Below are 20843 nucleotides of genomic sequence, written 5' to 3'. Positions count from 1 at the left end.
TAGTATTCAAGGGATTATTATTTTTCGGTACCTCAGTGCGGTGAAACCGTTTAATTATTTGAAGCACAAAAATCTTACGAACACTCAATACATTAGCCCTCTTGAATAGCAGCGATGTTGGAAATTGGAACGGTAGTTTGAGCGATACTTTGAGCAGAGCTCTAAGCGCACGTTCTACTTGTATCATGTATGTTTTCGCAGCTCCACCCCAGTTAACAATACAATATGAGATCACACATTCACCCAGTGCTTTGTATGTTCTAATAATTAACTCTTGGGTTGCAATGTCTCTTAGGGTTTTAAAAATAACTATAAGTTGTCTGAGCCTGCTCGACGTGCTAATAATTTGTTCTTTCCAGTTTAGTTTCTCATCAATCCAGATACCCAGGTATTTCATATTGACGGTCCTATTCAGTATTGGGCAAGAGCATACGCTAGATTTGTTATGGCGGTTACATGGAAAGATATGTAATTTAACATTGACGTTCCCCCTTGGCTGCATAGATGAGGTTTTGCTAAAGCAAATATAATTAGTTTTCCCCGTATTTAAAGTCAATAGACTGTTTTCTAACCATTTGCTTATGCATCGAAGTCCATTTTCAGTTCTATCAATGGCTTCAGACCAAGTCTTTGCATTAAAGAGGACAACAGTGTCATCAGCAAACATAGTAACTTGTCCACATCCAATATTGAGTTTACATAATTCGTTGACATAAATCAAGAACAGAGTAGGTCCTAACGTACTGCCCTGCGGTACTCCGTACGTACACTTATACTCTGCACTAAGATTGTTGTCAACTCTTACTCTTTGGGTTCTATCGCTAAGATAGCTTTGGAACCAGTCTTTGGCAATACCTCTAACACCTACATTTTCCAGCCTACTTAGCAGAATAGGTATAGAAACTGTGTCAAAGGCTTTCTGTTAATCAAGAAAGACCCCAATACATTTCTTATTCGAGTCAAGATACGAGGTGACCATTGATGTTACTCGTAAGGTTGCGTCTTCAGTAGACTTGGCGCTTCTGAAGCCAAATTGGTTAGAGTGAAGTAATTTATGTGACTCCAGGTATCTCATGAGTCTTTTATTGACGCATTTTTCTAGTATTTTGGAAAGGGTGCAAAGCAATGATATTGGTCTATAGTTTGAAGGAAGAGCTTTGTCCCCGGTTTTATATATTGGGCAAACTATGGCTTTCTTGAATACATCAGGAAATTTTCCGCTTGAGAGGCTTAAGTTACACAAGTGGGCTATAGGTTCCGAAAGAATATCTTTGAAAGTCTGAATTATAGGTGTGGGTATATTGTCATGTCCCGAAGCATTCGTATTTTTGAGACCAGTGATGATAGTGCTTACCTCATATTTATCTGTGGGTGTAAATGCAAATGAATTGGTTGGACTATCATTGTCTCTGGCTAGAATAGCTAGTTCGACTTCTGATTTGTTGAGTTTCTTGAGACTTTCATTGGCTAGAGCTGATCCGATTGAGACAAAGTATTGATTAACAGCATTAAGAGATTTGGTAGGGCAAGGGTTAATACTTAGTAAGTTTGTACAATTGTTGTTAATTTTGGTAATATGGCATGCTTCTTTGATAATTTTCCAAGTTTCTTTTATATTGCCAGTCTGCTGTTCAAGTTTGTGTTTATAGTAAGTATTCTTTGCTGTCTTAATTAGTTTGTTACATAAGTTTCTATAATTTCTATATTTTTTTATGATTTCTTCATCGCACGGTGATTTTTTAGTTTTAGCGTGTAATTTGTTTCTTATTCTTATGCTTTTAATTAGTCCTCGTGTAATCCAAGGCTTCAAAGGGCGTTTACGATTGGGTATTCTTTTTAAACATTGACTTCTTTCGATAGCTCTACTTATTGTGAGTGTTAGAAAATTAGCTGCACTATTCGGATCTGTAATTTCATAAAAATGTTGCCAATCTGTTTCATTGATAATATTTGATATAATTTGTTTGTCGTATATTGTTTTGTAAGCTTCTGGTTTATGTTTATGTAACTGAGTTTTGTTTAATACTAGTAAAATAGGGGAGTGGTCCGTTAATGCTTCAAATACATACGTTTGGCAAGATTTCTTTGTTTTGACCATAAAATGGTCAATACATGTAAGCAGTCTAGTAGGTTTATCGACAGCTTGTCGAAATCCTTGATAACACATTACGTTTAGGTATTCACATGCATGGTTAGATAAGTTCGATGATAAAATGTCTATGTTTATGTCACCAGTGAATATAACATTATCAGATTTAATTGAGGATAAAAGATCACAGATTGATTTAATGTAATTGCTAGGGTTCGAAAAAGATGGTGGTCTATATGAGCACACAATGGTGGTGTTATCAGATACTTTTAAAATAAGGCAGTTACCGTCATCCAGTAAGGGTTCTTCGCTTGTAAATTCTATATCTTTTTTAATATAAGCAATAACACCATCATTTTGATTATAGCTATTAAGTGTATGTGTTGAACGGTAATTGTCTATGGGAGGTATTAAGCTATCCTTATTAATCCAGCATTCTGTGAGAATTACTATATCCGTATCCACTCCCAAACTCTCCATAAAAACTACTAATGAATCGAAGTTTTTATGTACGCTTCTTATATTGACAGTGAGAATTAAGAAATGATCATCCCTTATTTGTGTTCTCTTATGACTCTCAAATTCTAATAAATTGCAAGATACACAACTTATAGCGCATGAAGAATCAAGATCTTTAATTAAATTGGAATTGAGCTTATCGAATGTTAATAATATTTAAGAAAAAGAAAACATTTAGAAACATGACACATACCTTATGGTGTAGACAAGAACGACATTTTTTTATTTTTAGAATATATTTTTTATTAATAACAGTGTAAAAATCTGTGCGTGTGCTGAAGTTTATATTTCTTAAATGTAGTGGTAAAAGTGTATAAATTGATGTGTATTGGTTAGTAAAGCTTATTCGAAAACTAAAATTAAAATCTAGTCACAATGAATTTTTAAGTGAAAGCAGCTGATGCTCATTTTTAATAAGAGCTTGTTTAGCGTTGTCTTCTTTTCTTAAAAATACTCTTCCGTTGGATGTCCAACAATATTTATAGTGATATTCATTTGCAAATGTACGCGTAAGAAAGAAAAGCTTCCTAGTTTTTGGTGTTAGACTTTCTGCTATATAGATGGGAGTAGTTGAACAGGCCAGTCCAATATGACTCGAATTAAATTTGTTGTGAGAAGTTTTATTTCTATTAAAGTTCTTCAATTTTTCTAGAATTTTGTTTTTAAAAATGGTTGATGGAAAATCTACTAAAATGGTACTTGATTCTTTATTTTGTTTGCCAGAAATTCGTATCATATTTTTGATATCAGATGGTTTAATAGGTTCTTGTATAGCATCGCAGGATTTAGTAACAATATCAATACAATCTGATTGCGATTTAGTTAGACTAGAGGGTATGTTACGAAATTCCAACATGGTTGAGCGTTGATTTTTGTGCAAATCTTCAATTTGTTCCTCTAGGGATCTAACATAGTCCATTGTCTCTCTTTTTTCCTTTTGCAGAGCGGATACAACATTATTCAATTCTTCATATCTTTGGGAAATAAAATTTAGTGATTTTTCTATTTCGCCGTAAGAATTTTTCATTTCAGCATTTGCTTTTTGGATAGATGTATTTTGTAATTTAACTTCATTTATATCATCGCATAACTTCTTTAATATTGCCTCCTGGTCTGCTTTCCAAGATTCAATCTTTGCGAATATCTCCTCCTTAAAATGAACATCAGTTTCCTTACAGGAGTCTTCTTCTTGTGATCCTCTTCTTCTCTTTTGTCTCTTCGTTAAGTTCTTCCTTTTATCTAGGACTTGTGCCTTTAAAACTTCTGTTTCAGAGAGGCAAGAGGCATTATTTTGCGGTGGAGTACGTTGCATGTTGAATTGTGGTTATGAGAGAAAAAAAAAAAAAAAAAAAAAAAAAAAAAAAATCTGGTGACCAGTTGGAATCGAACCTCGGACACTCGGGTTGTTGGGTAACGCGGTCTGTATGGTTCAAAGTACTGCCAAGCGTTCGTTGTGGTACTGTGCGAATTTTAAGTCCGTAATCTACTTTATTAATTACGTGATTACTGATTAACTTCAAGGTCATTGATCTTACGACTTAGCGACAGTTGAAATGACTTGCAGATTTCTTTGTTTCACTAATCACTTTTGTTCACTTATTTTAACACTGTTTTCTTGGTTCTTACGATTTGAATTATTCTTGTTATTTATTAATATTTAGCACAACAACTATTTCAAGTCACAGATTTATTAGATCACGAAGTTAAGATTATAAATTATGATTAATTAACTTGCACCAACTAAAAAGACGTACGTGCGTGACAAGCGCCGCGAGGGAAGTCGATATGAATGAAGAAGAAGCAATACTATTTTCCTTATCGACACTCAATTTCTGTGGCCTATAGCTAGTAACTATGTCTTTGGTAATCTGTACTAAAAGAAAATGGAAAAATGGATTATCCAATACAAAAATTTGCAATTTTATTAATTCGTTCAAACAAACAAAAAAACTTTAGCTCTATAATAATCAAATGCAGAAATGTAAAAGGCTTTTCGGTAGGAATAAATTGTCTGTCTATAGCGCACTGCGGAAAAACTTTAGGCGAAACTTCCGTGAAGTCTCATTTATATTGCGTTTGAAATATTTTATTTAATTTAATTATCTGTATTATTAAAAAAATGCTATCCATTGTTCATTTCACAGAATATTGTAAAACAAGTCTATAGATCAGTTGTATTGTTAGCGTTAGCTACTAATATGCTACTAATAACTTAATAAGTAGGTATTCTGTGGTATTGTTTTAAAAGTAATGTAATTGTAAAACTAATAAAAAAATAATTTTGATACCGATAACTTCAAAAATAATCTTATCTTATCTTATATATACATCCATCATACATATGTATTTTTAAATTATATTCATTATGTATATATTTATAATATAAGTAGTTAGTTATTTGGTTTAAATCTATTACAATTAAATTTTCATTACTGCACCACCTATTGTTTTTCCCCTTTTTAATTCAAAATCCTACCCATAGGTTGCCTGGTAGAAATCGCTCAGTAGCGATAAGGCCGCCTTTTTGGCTTTATATTATATTGTCTTTTTCTTTTTGTTATATTGTCTGTTTTTATTTGGTGCTAAATAAAGTGTATTTATTTATTATTTATTATTATATATAAATCTCGTGTCACAATGTTTGTCCTCAATGGACTCCTAAACCACTTAACCGATTATAATAAAATTCACACACCATGTGCAGTTCGATCCAACTTGAGAGATAGGATAGTTTAAACATGTAGGTACCACGGGCAAAGCCGGGGCGGACCACTAGTATAATTATAAAATAGTTTGGAAAATCCAAAAGTGCACGCCTCACAATTTTTTTTAAATAATTATTTATTAATTATTATTTTTGTTTATTTAATAACAATTAAACCACATCGAATCAGACCCTGAAAAATGAAAGGGTTCTATTCCTGAGCATACTCAAGCGTAAGAGAAAAAAAAGACTCGATTAGTAAAGTATTTCGGTCGCTATCGTGTTAACAAGAAAATCCTCCGCACATACAGACACACGGACGTCCAAGACAGAACTTTTTTAAACTGTTTTTTAACTAGTTTAAATAACAAAAATGACATTAAAAATATCATGAATGTTAAAAATAGTGTTTTTTCTTAATATGTGTGTGTATGTATTATCTTACAAGTGCAATGTATGATACATAAAGACATTTTAAGTTTGAAAAATCAGATGTTTTGCGCGAAGTGACAGTAGTACCCACCTCAACGCTTCGCTTATGAGGCGTGCAAAAAAGCATATTTTGAAACAAGGAAAACCTTAATGATCTAAGGGAAAACCTACACCCTTCTTTGACATTATATAATTTGAAGTATCAAACTCAACGTATTTTACAAGTCTACGATTCTTAACTTTGCAGACAAATCGGAATTTACGCGAATCGAATTGTCAAAAATATCACCTTGCGACGGCAATTACATTTGTACATTTAAGGACATATTAATAAGAACCGGTGTGAGCATTAAATATGTATATTTATGGAGTCTGGCCGTATACTAGTCGTCCTTAGGCCGTTTTGGAGAGCCCACAAATCGGACGGGTCAAAATATAACAAGCTGTATACCGTGGTTTCACTTTTCAAAATCCAGTCAGTCCATATTTGTCAGTAACATGTAACTGCTCCTGTCACTTGATGATGATGTAGATTTCCACGAATTCCATGGGGAAACGAATGTTAAAAATATATCCATTGATTGGAAATTAGGGTAAGATGGTTGGACGCTCAGCGACAAAATCCCTTGCATCACACATGCAAATACTGTAAAGAATAAAAATAAAGTACTTAATGGATAATAATATTTTAAATATAAACTATTTATTTTTATCTTCTTATATATAAAAATGAATCGCAAAATGTGTTGGTAAGCGCATAACTCGAGAACGGCTGAACCGATTTCGATAATTCTTTTTTAATTATATTCCTTGAAGTACGAGGATGGTTCTTATGTAGAGAAAATGTAAATATTATGTACCACGGGCAAAGCCGGGGCGGACCGCTAGTTTTAAATATAAACTATTTATTTTTATTTATGAGATGACATTCTTAAAAATATGTGCAATTGCACATTCAAAGTAGAATGTCCTTTAGACATGTAAAATAATACAATTATTTTACTAATAAAAATAAGTTGAAAAAAAGATCTTTTAGTTTTCGTTAATTACTCGAAAACAGTAAAAAAAGAAATTTCCTACAAAACATCGCAACATCCGGAAATTCAAATGTGAAACGGCTTTTGCGCGGTAACGAGACGGAAGCCTCGAGCGAAGCCGCGGGCGGAAAGCTAGTACACTACGACAAGATATTTAAATGTCTTTTTCTATGTAATAATTTAATGACTGATATTGATATAACATCATTTTGGTTATTTTAACACCCCCCAATCCCCATGTGGCATGTGATACCTATATGTTATGTTTTATTGTTTTTCAAAACTACCCACATTCTTAATTTTTCATTTCATCGTGAAATATGATAAAATAGTGTCTTAAAATTTTTATTTGTTATTTCTTATGAATTTGAGAAGATGAAGTTTACAAAACTGCACTTCGTACTCAATTAAATTTAATAATGTTACTTATGTGAAAAAAATGCATTCAATTCCGTCGTTAAAAAGAAACACTTGGTTAAAGAAACAATTCAATGTTATATCTACATGCATGCATATAATGCATGAAAACATAGCTGTTATAACTAATTAATAATATAGTCTATTACAATTTACCATTCTTATATCGCTCTTTATTTGTTTAAATAAACGCAACTGAAAACAATGTATGTTTATTATTATGCCTTATGTTGAGTGATGACAATAGAGGTCATTGAACCCGTATAATTTGATTTCAACGAGATATTACCGTATGACGTATAATGCTTTGTCCACTTATTTTCCGTTCCTTGTCATTTTAGATGATTATTCACTTTTTGCGACATTGAAAAAAGGTCATTTTTGTATCATTGATGTGTAAAAAATGTTCCGTACAGTTTTTCCAGCAAATTAGTTTTAAATCTGGACAATTATTTGCAAATTGCAATCTTGTTATTTCAATTATGTACTACCTATCATGGATTCACGGATGAGGACCATGTCATTGATTTTTTTATAAATTTTGTGTATTTTATTCATGTAAAATTAAAAGATTTATTATATCAGCATACCATTTAGGTGTGGGATGGTAAAAGATCGTGCTATGAATTAGCAATAGCGACTATTCTTGACGAATAGTTAGATTTTACCAGCACTGTTGAATATTTTATAGGAAAGTACCTACTTGATATAAGTTTGTCGCACTTCTATAAGGATATCGAAATCCCCCGTCGACTGCTCCGGTTGAGTATAATTAATCACCGATACCTACCTAGCTTAACCTTGCACATTTCTATGAATTAAAAGAGAAAATTTTTCTTTTGAATGATCGATTTTAGCTTATTTTAGACATAAATGAAACTTGACCTGAAATGTGTTTCAATTCCAACCTGAAACATTTCTCAAAAGAAATTATTTTGCACAATGGATCTAGTTTAAATTTGTAAAAAATGTAGCATCCGTCTAGGGTTAAAAATAGCCACCCCATTTCTAGTGCATACAATGCGCACTATAAACTACACAATTACATGAATTAATTCATGTGCAATGCGCCCGTTATTTATTCTCACAACTAGGCATTGAGCTAGGCCTATTGCATTATAGTCTAGACTTGAGACTAGTGTGAAATTCTCTGCCGTCGCGTTTTCGGAGATCTAAACCGGTTGGGTTATGGTTTAATTCAGATTGACGTATTGTTCGTTGGTTAAGAATTACTTTGAATAGCCATAAAGGGGATGAATCAAGTTGCATCGTACAGATGCATATAATTTTTTTATTACTTACCTACACGCGATGAATTTGAAACTTCTTTTAATGTGATCGAGTATTTTGGAATTCAAGACTTATAAACTCAAATACGTGCGTGATATATAGGCAGTAAACATTCGAGTTAATAATATAATTTTATTAATTTAATAGAAAAAAGATTGTTCACTTAAAAGTGTTAAGTAGTTAACATTGCGACGGCCTTGGCTTTGTGAGGAAAAATTAAAATATGTATTACACAGAAGGTGTAAGGGTCATAGAGAAGTTGTTTATACCAGACAGGTACGCTTTGATGCCTTTGATGTCGCCTTTTATGATAATGTTTGAAGTTCATTAAAAATAATTAAAACCAAGTTTACCGGCAGCTTAAACGCTCTTTAAACCAACTTCGATATCTATCGATTTTATTTCTAGAAAATAATAAGTACGCTTAACTAAAGTTTAATTGCAAATAATGTAATTAATTAGATTAGATTAAACCACATTGCAATATGCAATTGCGTAATAATTTTATGAAAAAATACGTAAAGACAAGATGTTCATCTCACGAGATGTATTGAGGCGACAGCCGGCCGAGCTCAGACCGGATTCGAGACCCTAAAATAAAAACATTTATCGTAATAATAATACCGCAGTCACCAGAACAAGTACCAAACGTTGACCCCCCCGTACATTCCCATGCGGACTGGATCTCTCTTAGGGTGGTACCACCAAGTGAATAGGCCTTTCAAACTTATTAGCTTTTATTTCTAACTAGCTTTCATGGGAGTCTTGGGTCAATCGGTCATCTAAAATTGATGGATCGTTTTCTAACACGCCTATTGCGGGTTAATGGGGTGACGATGTCCTTGAAGATTCGCGAAATATTGGATGTATCACTATCTCCGTGATAACTTTTTTCTCTTTTTATTGTCCTTTTAATACTCAATTCTAATGCAGATAAATATAAACATTACAACTTGTGGATAGGTTCGACAATGTTTTTATTGTTTGTATAATTATAGCGATCAAACACAGACACCCGTCGGATGCAGTTATCTGTCAATGCCATGACACAGGGTGTGAACCTGTGGTGTGAACAGTGAGGTGCGCGTTATTTATTGGCTATTAGAAAACGTTTTATTTTGTTTGTTTTCCACTTATATAAAGTTTTTTTTTTTATTATAAATATCTTATAATTCAGTGTTAGATTTAACCATGTTATGCCATTGTTATATATATTTTAGCAATAATCACTAAAAAATAATTTTAAAATATTTTTCTCACGTAACCTTCATTTTTGTCAGTATCATAAGATGCACTTTACAAGTACCTCGGAGCCGAAGATTGACCAATAACAGCTGTTAAGTTTTCGCCATCTTATTATCTCGATAACGTAGTAAAAGAGCAGTTGTTTGGCAAGTTAAAGGTTGTGAATTTGATTACATTTATAAACAACCGGCGGCTGTGGTCTCGTACTTCTTCATTTATAAAATATGTGTAAAACATATATGCTGTTATTCTGCTATAAATTTTTAGTGTCTTCACGTATTTTATGTGGATAGCGGGCTATTATTTTATTAAAGTCGATTGTAAATTTATATCTAGCTGATAAGTTCCATTGAATGTTACTGTCAAATTATAATAAATAAATAAAGTCCTGAATGGTGTTTTATATAGGCTCACTTCGCGCTCAATAAAACAGTATATACCTAGTCTAAGTATGTAAATTCTAAAACCATCCCATCCTATTTTACAGCTTTCCGCATTTCTCACGCAAAAATGTATCAAATTAAATATTAATTTTAGATAACTGTTTGCCGACACGACGCGGTCGAAAACAATATTTAAAGCATTTAAAATATTAGCAGGGTATTCAAACATACATACTCCTAAGTCCTAAACAGAAATTAAGAGAATAAAGTAATTTTCGTTTTTCTTCAAATACTTTTAGAATATTGTACTTAAAAAAATATCAAAATACATACAAGTACCTATTTTATATTTTGACACTAATGAAGATCCTCTGTGAATACGCCATGTGGTTGCTTGATAGAGATCGCTGAATAAGCCAACCCTTCGATTTAAATATTTTAGTCATTTTAGCATCACACACAGACTTTTGTTTGATACTTACTTATTAAAAAAAAAAACCTAACTACTAATTTTCAGTATTTACAAAAGTCGTTCCTGATTTGCTAATAATATTTGGAGGAATTTGGTCTTTTTGCCGCCAAATCTTAAATTATATAGGTATTTTATTACAGTGTCAAAAATGATTTTCTTTCTTTCTTTCATAAAAAAGCTCTTGATATTTCAGTTTCGCAGTAATTTTACCACAGAATTTTACCATATAGAATTTAAATTTTAAAATGTGGAGAGAATATAAATATGCCATTGCACACACGGTCTGGACAGTGAGACAATTAGTTACATGGAATGCGGATAAGATACTAACAATGCGGATATTGCGAATATTACTTATGTATATTGATATTTGATACTAGTTTTTAATCTTAACTGTGTGTTCTTCGGTAACTTTTACCGTGCATATAATATGGTTGTTAGTGTGGGTTAAATAAATTATTAAAGTAATATTCAGTACTTATATCATCAGGGCAAATAATTATTACACTTTGACATAGGTTTTCTAATCTTAATCTTCTTGTCTTCTTCTTATATATAAAAATGAATCGCAAAATGTGTTGGTAAGCGCATAACTCGAGAACGGCTGAACCGATTTCGATAATTCTTTTTTTATTATATTCCTGGAAGTACGAGGATGGTTCTTATGTAGAGAAAACGTAAACATGTACCACGGGCGATGCCGGGGCGGACCGCTAGTATGTCAATAGAATTGACTTATTATTTACCTTTGATAAATTAAAACTTGTTAAAAAGCTACATTTTATACTATTAGTAATAAATGTAATAGTAAGAAGAACGTTAGGAATGCTCTCAAAATTCTACATAATATTATGAATAATACGTCATCATTTACGTAACAAACATAACAATAGTTTAATGCAATCAAACAACAAGTTACGGGGTTAATACATAATTAGGTACTTTACATGCAACTAATATTCATTTAAAATTACAGTTATAATATCAATAAAGGTCTAATGCCATCAATTATTTGCTGACCTTACTACGGTTTCACCTTTCTTCGTCTATACAAATACGCGTCTTTTGAATAACCATCTCTTTCTTCCATTCTCCTTTTGTGCAGAGGGCAGACAAACTCGTTGCCGGTTTTGAGAAAAAAAAATTAATGGTTGTCTCTACAATGCAGTGAAATTATGATAGGTGAGAGTAATCTTTAACCAGTGGAGACTCTTGTCCCTTTATTTTTAACTGAACCCGATTGTTGGGGTCAAATAGGGCCTCTAGTTGAACGGATTCCATTTTTGAATTGTTAATTTAATGCTAGTTCTCACTTCATTTTTAAATAAGGAGATTACTGGCCGTTTAAAAAGAGAGTGCAGCTATTGTTATTTAAAAATAGTTTGCCTTTTATTGTGCGCCACTTTATCTATCATAATCAACATAATATATATAAAGGAATTGTCTATGATGTTCACATTGACACTCGTATCTATGGTTATTCTAATATTATCGCGGCTCGTGACTAACGTTGAATTCTTTTCCTTGTGGCTCTTTGAAGTTTGAACTTTATTGATTTTTTTCTAAATACCTTCCCTAGAAGTTAGAACAAATATTGTAGATTTCAATGTGAATTATTTTTTGTTTATTTAATTGCATGTTCTCGTCATTGTTGATAATAATAATATCTATACTTAATTATATTACCGATAAATCGTTTCATTCAATATGGGTCTAAATTAGTTATATTTATTACTACCTACACGTTTTCAAGTTCATTAAAAATTAAATCTGATGTTACAGCTGAAAAAATGCCGGTAATATATTAAGGTAGATGTTTGAAATACCAATCAATGAAATATTATAAATCACTGAACCTATACAAGATCTTTCGAAAGGACGGAAAAGGAAGGAAATTAGATTAATTATTACTAGATATTTAAACAACATTTGCTTTGTAAGTAAGTAATTAAATTGTCCACTTTAGTACGTATATTTGAATTAAAACGGTACCACAATACAAATTTGCTTTTGGCTATCCCTGCTTTATAAGCGATGACAAGTTTCATTATGCTAGTTCATAGGGGCAATAGATAATAACCACAAATGTTATTGTTATGTAAATTAATTTGGACATTCTTGTACTTAATTTATATTCTAAACTTTATAGTCGGCATTTAGTCTGACAGGCAGACACGCGCAAAAAATTCTTCGTCTATTGAATATGCGTCGTCGCGCGCAGAGGTCGAAAACCTTCCGACAATGGGATGAGCCTGCAGGCTGTAGTACACTTTTTGCGACGTGAAATGAAACCCTTGCGTTGAAAAAAAAAACACATTTTACCGCCAAAAGTTTTAAACGATCCCAGATTAAAAATCTTATTTGAGTTTTATCTGTGATAATTTTTTTTTATTTTTAATTGTCTGTATTTCTGATTTCGCAGTGACTCAATCCGATTTCGACTCGTTTCAATGCAGTTCTTTTGTTTCGAAGATGTTGCAAATGGTTTTTGACCTTGCGAGAGGGAAATCCGTCGGGATCCAAATGACTTCGCATTATTATTGGATATAATTAAATGAACGAATAAAACACTGTCTCAGTCTGTAGAAGGGATTTAAGTAAAATGTATAAATTATTTATAGATTCCTTTAAAATGTATCTAATGTCTATCTACCTGCTAAGATGATAATCTTCTTTCTTATATATAAAAATGAATCGCAAAATGTGTTGGTAAGCGCATAACTCGAGAACGGCTAAACCGATTTCGATAATTCTTTTTTTATTATATTCCTTGAAGTACGAGGAAGGTTCGTATGTAGAGAAAACGTAAATATGTACCACGGGCGAAGCCGGGGCGGACCGCTAGTTGATTATAAAATTGCTTAGATTTATTTATCCTGAATATTTTCTTCTTATTAAGCTACCAATTATTATTATTAAGAAACCTCGAGAATTTAGTTAATAGGTAAACTAATATTTTTCGTATTGAGTTTGTGTACAATATTGACTATATTTTTTTATTTTTAACAATTCAAAGACAATTTTTTGGAATGTAAGTATGTACATATATTAGGTTTAGGTATGTAATAAACCAAACTACTTTCTACTACATAATATAACTAAAATAAACCTTACCTTTTTACTAATGTGTAGGTTATATTCTTTTATAAATAATTCAACCCAGGGCCGTCTTAGACTATGCCGGGGCCCTTGGGCACACAAGAATTGGGGGCCCAAGGGCCCCGGCAATTGAAATATGTTCCATTTTTTTTATACATTTTACAAAAAAGTTACTTCTGACCAATCTTGTATTATATGGTCTTTTGAGGAAACTTTTTTTCCTTATTTTTTTTATATAATTCATTTGAAACGCTGCTGCTGTAATGGCGCTCCAAAGTTGACTTAAATTAAATTTAATTAAGAAATATTTTAAGAATTACTTTTTCAAATTACCTTTCTCTTTTTCTTTATCTTTTCAATTAGCATCTGGATTTTTTCTTTCGTAGCCGTTTCATATTAGCTGGGTCCACACCGGCCGATCCACCGCGATCCGATCGCGCGCGGCAGGCGCGCGATCCAAAGATGCGGGCGGTGTGGACGTGCCGCGCGCGATCCATGCACACGTTTTGCCGCGCGCGATCCCTACCTCGTGCGATCCGTTAGCGGGCGGTTTTTGTACCCGCTTCAAAGGTGCCTCAGTTGCGTGATGCGCGCGGTGTGGACGGTTGTGTTGGATCGCGCGATCCACCTCACCATGGACATCTCAGAAAGTCGAATATCTCAAATTGAATAGCATTCATTCTTGCAAAATTGTGTTCCACTTCATCTGAAACTAACTCTGCGTACAGCTGAGTCCCAGATTCCAATCGATTTTTGTAAAGTTGTTTCACCCAAAACCGTCGATTTCTTTTTTTTGATTTTTTGCGCAAACATTTCAGTATAATAAAAGTTACTGCTGCAACGGCAAGACGCCGCCGTTGTACGTGTGACTCCATATCGTACAAGAGTTAGACTGGCTGAATCACGGATCGCCTTAGGATCACTTGGAGCGCATATTTTGGATCGCAAGTTTTTAAAGTGGATCGGCCTAACATGATCCACGATCCATGCTCCGCGATCCTGGATCGCGGATCGCGGGATCACTGGATCGGCCGGTGTGGACCCAGCTATTGATCAAAATTATCGCGTGCGTTATTGACATAATTTATTCAAGGCCTAGGCAAATGGCAAAAGTCAAAACGCTTGTCATCTATTCGTATAGAAATGGTCCGGTGTGAACAGAGTTCACTAAATTCTAGGACCTTAAAAACTACAAAATATCATATCCAGCAGAAAATTAGTAAAATTGTTCAAAGGATTACTAATTACAAAAGGATTAATAAAATAAAAAAATAACTGTCATTCCGGTACGTGAATTAAAAAACATATTCCAGGTTATAAATAAAAAAAAATAGGTGATTTCGCGATTTATACTGAAACGATACCTAAGTTTTATCATAAAATCATTTAGGTGTGAAGTGATTTAAGAAACGTGTGCATATTATAAGGATGGGATGAGTTTATAAATCGTTATATCTTAGAAAATGGTAGGAAGCTACATCTTAGGAAAATAATAAATAAATAATCTTATACAGGGTGTCCCAAAAAGTAGTGATGAACGGAAGCTGGGAGGTAGAGGACCAAGAGGGCTATCCGAATCACCCCCATGTGTGTTATGCGATTTTTCGTATTTTCGGAGTTATTACATTTTTTTCAATTTTTCATCTATCGCCGAGTACGATGAGATTTTTATTTATGGTGACGTGAATTATTGCGCTAGATGCTTGTTTTTTTTTGTGTGCTAAGCTGAAAGATAGGCCAATTCAGTATGGTAACATTTACTATCGTTAGATCTTCGAATGGAATAAAAAAAAGAATTAAATGCCAAGAAAGATAAAATTACCCAGTATGTTCATAACTTCAAGGGCCCATAAAAAAATAAAATCACATAAAAAAGGTTTTCCATTTGGCTTTTAAAAACTTGCTCTATCGATCAGGTAGCCACCATAAAAATTTCATTTTATTATTCTGAAGGCTTCAATCGAAAAATTGAAATCTAAATGTGGTAAGTGCAAAATTTTTATTAACATGATGATCATTAAAACCAATAAATAGGTGTTTAATTACCAGAATTTTTTTAAATAGCCCCGCTGTTGCTCAGTGCAAGTGCGACATCACCGTAAAAAGTTGTCTTTTAATTGTCTGAATGCTTTTTTATCATTTTTAATGGTTTCTTCTGCTACTATGAATTTCCGGGTTATTTTGTCCAAATTGGGGCATTCTCTCAAGTAGCCGAGGTCTTTTTAGTATCCCCATTGAAAAAAAATCAATGGGGTTTATTCGAGGGACCGTGGAGGCCAGGCTTTAAAGCAGGCGTCACCGGCGCATGCGCAGGCTGCAACGACCAATCCATCTTTCAGGGTATTTTTGCCCTTTAGCCTGGCCTCCACGGTCTCCGGACATAAACCCTATTGAATTTTTTCCGTGGGGATACTACAAAGACGAGAGACTGCCACAATTTGGACGAAATAACCCGGAAATTCATAGTAGCAGAAGAAACCATTAAAAATGATAAAAGAGCATTCAGACATTAAAAAGACAACTTTTTACGGTGATGTCGCACTTGCATTGAGCAACAGCGGGGCTATTTAAAAAAAATTCATTTTTAAACACCTATTTATTGGTTTTAATAATCATCATGTTAATAAAAATTTTGCACTTACCACATTTAGATTTCAATTTTTCGATTGAAGCCTTCAGAATAATAAAATGAAATTTTTAGGGTAGCTACCTGATCGATAGAGCAAGTTTTTAAAAGCCAAATGGAAAACCTTTTTTATGTGATTTTATTTTTTTATGGGCCCTTGAAGTTATGAACATACTGGGTAATTTTATCTTTCATAGCATTTAATTCTTTTTTTTATTCCATTCGAAGATCTAACGATAGTAAATGTTACCATACTGAATTGGCCTATCTTTCAGCTTAGCACACAAAAAAAAACAAGCATCTAGCGCAATAATTCACGTCACCATAAATAAAAATCTCATCGTACTCGGCGATAGATGAAAAATTGAAAAAAAATGTAATAACTCCGAAAATACGAAAAATCGCATAACACACATGGGGGTGATTCGGATAGCCCTCTAAGTCCTCTACCTCCCAGCTTCAGTATATCACTACTTTTTGGGACACCCTGTATATAAAAATGAATCACAAAATGTGTTGGTAAGCGCATAACTTGAGAACGGCTGAACCGATTTCGTTAATTTTTTTTAATTATATTCCTTGAAGTACGAGGATGGTTCTTATGGAGAGGAAACGTAAATATGTACCACGGGCGAAGCCGGGGCGGACTGCTAGTCTTATATATAAAAATGAATCGCAAAATGTGTTGGTAAGCGCATAACTCGAGAACGGCTGAACCGATTTCGATAATTCTTTTTTAATTATATTCCTTGAAGTACGAGGATGGTTTTTACGTAGAGAAAACGTAAATATGTACCACGGGCGAAGCCGGGGTGGACCGCTAGTAAATAATAAAAATCTTTATTTATCCATACCTTCAATTACACTGTGTATGCCACTCAATTTATACAAACACAATACTTAAAACTATGGACATTATCGTCTAAACTAGGCCGAGCCTGTATCTTAGTAAATAATGTAAAATTAAATAATGTATTGATTCTTTTGTATAGATAATTTTATGATCTACAATTTGGGTAAAAGTGGTTATATGATAAAACTTACCGTTTCGGTAAAAATCACGAAAAACCTATATATTATCTATTGACTTTTAGGAAAAATTTTTTCCTAGTAACAGAAGGTTGGGAAATTTTAATATATTTTAGGCGCGTTGAGAGTAAAATTTCAAGGTCGCATCATAATAACGTCATGGAGTAATTCAACGATTTTGGTATCTTATAATCTTGCCAAAGAAGTGGGCTATTTAGCACCGAAATAATTTTTCAAATCGCACCAGTAGTTCCCGAGATTAGCGCGTTCAAACAAAAAAACAAACTCTTCAGCTTTATAATATTAAGTATAGATTGTGTTTTTAATAATTTTACCAAATTTCGGCTGGATGGGAATTTTGGTCGTGGTCGTCGTCGTCCTTGGTAGTGTGACCGAAACATTAGCAAAACGTCATAAGCTTATATCAATTAGTATCAATAGCGGATTCTATTCTCTAGCGTTTCTGCCACTTGTCTAGAGGCCCAGAGATTAAAGTTTTGTCACAACGCCCTTGTATGCTATTCTGTAATCTTAGACTTGTTATTTTCATAATTCCCAAAATAATTCAAGTAAAAATATATTATATTACGTTAATAAGTAAATAAATAATTCGAGTAAATGTCTGATAAGTTAAATAAAATGGTGTTCGAATCACTCGAATTATTCCTATACATAGATGTTTTGATTCGAATAAATCTGAAATGATCTGACGTTCTGGCAACGAGAAAAGTGTATTGCTTTTTAATAAAATATTTTGAGATTTATGTGAGAAAAATTGTCAGTCCTACATCTCCTCCAGGGGGGCCCCCAGACGATGGGGGGCCCTGGGCACTGGCCCCCTGTGCCCCTATGGTAAAGACGGTAATGATTCAACCTACATGAAGCCTTCATGCTTTTGCGATTTTCTTTTGCAACGAACAACGTCCGTCTTTATAAGTACCAACTACCAACAGATAAAGGGTTTTCTTTGTTATCTCGTACTGTTTATGAACGTGACATGGTTCTTTGTATTTTCTTAAAAGTTTATTGTGTCTTCTTCCATTGTTCTAAACAGTTTTAGTTCTTTAGTTCCATTATAATTCAGGATTCAGCAATTAGTGTCACATAACGTAGACACTAACTGCTATGTTATTATATTTACAAAAAATATAGTTATGTAAGATTTTTAATTTTAATAAGGCAAATAATAATTATAATTAAGTAGGCATGTATTGTATATTGTCATTGGCGTGTACCTGAAATCATGGTTAGTTTATAAACTTAGCAATTAACATAAGTGGTACCTAATACCTAATCGCGAATAACATACTTACCTATATAAAAAATAGATATTAAATTAGGTAGATATTTTCATGAACACAAAACCCACTTATGTTGTGCGTGTATCAATTCTAAGGTATCAATACTCAGACTACCTAAAAGATTAATTTACATATTTATCACTAGCGGACAGCGGTCCGCCCCGGCTTCGCCCGTGGTTCATATTTCGCAATAAAAGGTAGCCCATGTTCTTTCTCAGAGTCTAAAGATTATCTGTGCCAAATTTCATCAAAATCGGTCCAGTAGTTTATGCGTGAAAACCATACATACATACAAACCTTTCCTCTTTATAATATTAGTAATTAGTATATAGAAGTATAAATAGGATAATTATACACTTAGATTATACAAAATAAAAATATAGATTTCTATTTAGATATTATTGATATCAGGTTAATAAACTAATGCTGTATTAGATTACGAACATAGAAGCGGAATGTTATTGAAAACTAATATGTAAATGCCCTTAAACTCAATCATCATAAAAAAAATAAATAGCGATGACCTCGACACACTTTAGTTTCGCGATTAGTGCTCGCTATTCATCACTATACGCACAGGTGATATTAGGGCGAGTATTTTAATTCATAGTACGCGCTATGAATACCATGATAACTAGAACTAGAAACACCGGATAGTTTTGAATTTGAATATGACGTCATCTTATCATCACAGCCCTCGATTTTGACGTCAGCCATAGTACTGAGACGACCTACAAATCTACAGACACAATAAATTCGACAATGTGTGCGAATCGCGCGGGTCAATGAACTGCTGACGTTTTTAAAATACGCACTAAGTGCCTTATCGCGAATGTCATACGCGACGCGGAGAACGGAACGAGTATACTGTACTATGTATGTTTGCAAAATGGATATTTATAGACATGAGTGTCCGTGGCGGATGATTCGCGCTATTTCTAAGGTCCTCGCTAGATCAGTGAGTAGGAATTTGTTGATGTTTTTGTGAAGCAGATATTCTCATGTGTGGAACTAAACAATTGAGGTTCTATATGTTCTATAAACATATGTAGTGTAATAAAAATATTGCTTTAAAGAAGTTTTTAATTGGATAATGAAGGACTGGCAATCACAAGATTCTCAAAAAACAATAAAAATTAAATGTCAAATTAATTTGTCAAAATACAAAAATAGTGATGTGTGAATAATAAACCGGTTTTTAATTTTTAATATTTTTTATTGCGTACCTACCTATACAAATAAATGATTTGTGATTTAACAAGGAGTCTAGACGATTATAAATTTTCTCAAGCTGTTTAATCCATTGAGGGAGCCGGAAACTTGTGGAGAGTTCATTTTACAGCCTGTATTTTAACGCTATTGATATCAAGAAAATGTGAGAAAGGAAGTGTGTCTGTTGTACGATACACATAACATATGACATGCGAGTCTTTGTGAAGCGAGATTTGTCTTGGGCACTGAACGATTTTAGACACGAAACTGGCTTCGTGTAAGATTCATATTCGCGGTGAAAGGGTCGCTCTAGATCTTTGTCCGTACAAAGCAAGGCACCCGCAGTAGCCGTTCTACCTATCTACCCACATACCTATGCATTATGCGGCGGATACAGATCCAAGTTTCTTACACATACAAACGAAGTACGGAGGCCAGTTTTGTGTATGTGTCGCAAATACATACGGCTTCAATAATCAGCAGGTGAAGCGAACTAAAGCAAGGGGTTATTGCGATAAACTCTTTTATCCCTTCGTTTCCATATCAAAGAGTAATGAACCTTGTTCCACTATTGGACGCTGTCGATCAGTAACCGTGTGATCTTTTTCGGCTGAATAAAGTTTGTGTTTACGTTAGACAGTTGGTCGTAATTATTTTTGTAATTAGAATTAGGTGTGTTGTATTTGAACTTTACAAGGACATTCTACGTACGAACTTATTAGAATATTTTTTATAAATAGAAATATAAATTCTTGTTTAACGAAAATGATTTAATTAAGATAAGTTAAAATAAAAATATTTTTTTTTTAATTACACACAGTAAGTAGGTAGTTTGTTAATAGCCGGTAGTTATATTTAAATTTTTATATTTTTGAAAATGGAAAAATTTAACAATATTTGAAGTAAAAAATGTTAAATTTCGCAACACTTAGGTACCTATACGCTTGTGATAAAGAACTGCAAATATTATATTGCAAATTTGTGATAA

This window comes from Colias philodice, chromosome 5 (genome assembly GCF_061535455.1).
Source record: "Colias philodice isolate Cphi_HAF_F1 chromosome 5, ilColPhil1 Martin Lab GWU primary, whole genome shotgun sequence".
NCBI lineage: Eukaryota > Metazoa > Arthropoda > Insecta > Lepidoptera > Pieridae > Colias > Colias philodice.
This window is presented reverse-complemented; position numbering follows the sequence as displayed.